We start from the raw sequence: 1,864 nt of genomic DNA, 5'->3' as shown, positions 1-1,864 counted from the left end.
ACAATGTGCGTTATGTGTGTGATATGGACGAGTTGTGATTATGAGTGCCTTGGGATGTGACTATGGGATTTATATTGGGGATTGTTTATGATGGGTTGTGATTATTGTTTATGCTTTACCTTATCTTCCTTATCTATTGTGAACTGCATATGCTCGTTATAACTATTGCTTGTGTCTGACCTTATCTGTCGAGTCATTCCCGGTTTTAAAAGCTAGAGTTCGTAGGATATATCTTCATGCTCACAATGGTTTTCGTATATCTATATATATCTCTATATGTATTGTATTTCAACACGTTGGAGTGGGTTACCAGCATCTCTCGCTGAACAGATATATTTGGCTTTCAGGAACAGAAGAATAAGTCACTGGAGCGCGCTAGACTCGGAACGTAGAAGTAGATAGCTCCCCTTTCGGCCTGCGTGCCATATTATGCATTTACATTATTGAGAATATTAGTTAGTTAGCCTGTGCACCTGGGTTCTCTAGCTCAGGTGTGGCATAGCACCCCGTACACTTGTATTATGTTTTGGGATTTAATGAGATATTACCTTTGTCTTATAAGTTTTAAATGCCATGAAAATCTGGGGTGTTACAGTTGGTATCAGAGCCTAAGTTTGACCCTAGGAAAGACTCTTAAGACCGGACTTTAGGACATTAAGCTTGAACTCTACGTATTTAGGAACATAGGACTCAGGAATCTTTGGACGCGCGGTGAGATTGTGAAATCTACACATAACCTCCCCTCACTTTATCCCTCTCTAATATTAGGAATCCCTTCCCCACTTATTATATCAAGATTGAAACACAAAATAACATCGACCTTTAATCGCCAGGAATGGCACCCAAGAAGAAACAGTCAGGAGCACCGGGACACCCCTCTCAAGAAACCTTGATTCAGGCCCTACAACGCCTGACCCAAATTGCCCAGGCACTAAGTACTATCGTACCCCAACCTCTGCCAACAGACGAGAACTTGGAAATCCACCACCAAGTCTCGGCACATCGACCACCCACCCTCTCGGGAGACGAAGACCCCACAACCCTCGAGGAATGGATTGAGACATTCGACAAGGTGTTCAGGACGACCCAATGCCCCGGACGCCACCGGGTCAGGATAGCCTCCTTCTATTTCAAGCACGAGGCCGACAACTGGTGGGCCCGCGAGGGGCCTATGTACGAGCAAGACCCCGGATTCAACTGGGAGAACTTAAAGACGCAGTTACGAGAACAGTTCTACCCCAACCACCTGAAGGCCACCATGTGCGAGGAATTCCTCAATCTAAGACAGGGGACGGCCCCGGTCTCAGAATACTACTGACGATTCTGCCGACTGGCTCGCCTCGCCCCCGAGATAGTACCCACTGAAGGGATCAAAGTCAGGAAATTCCTAACAGGCCTTAAGCCCGAACACCAGAGGTCCTTGGCCGCCCAAGAACCGAAGACCCTCGGAGAGGCCTATGCCAAGGCATGTCAACTACAACAGGTAGCGGACCCGCCTCCAAGGATGCAACTGGGGTATAAAAGGAAACCCGAAGGAAGTCGTCCAATTCTCGCCAAGGAAGCTAAGAACCCCAAAACCGCCCCACTTGACCAAACCATCACGCCGACTACCCGGGGAAGAATCCTCACCCTAAGTAAGGCCAGGATCGGAGATAGCAACATAGTCTCCGGAACCTTCCTAGTGCACGCCACCCCAGCTGTCATATTATTCGACTCAGGGGCTACCAACTCGTTTATAGCAACCGAGTTCGCCACCCAGCTCGGTCTTAACGCCACCACCAAGGTCCGACTCCAAGTCAAGGTGGCCTTAGGCGAGGTCATAAAATGTGATCGCATGTACGAGCATGTAATGATCACCATTCAG

The sequence above is a fragment of the Ipomoea nil genome, unplaced genomic scaffold, assembly GCF_001879475.1.
Source record: "Ipomoea nil cultivar Tokyo-kokei standard unplaced genomic scaffold, Asagao_1.1 scaffold0800, whole genome shotgun sequence".
In the NCBI taxonomy this organism is placed as follows: domain Eukaryota; kingdom Viridiplantae; phylum Streptophyta; class Magnoliopsida; order Solanales; family Convolvulaceae; genus Ipomoea; species Ipomoea nil.
This window is presented reverse-complemented; position numbering follows the sequence as displayed.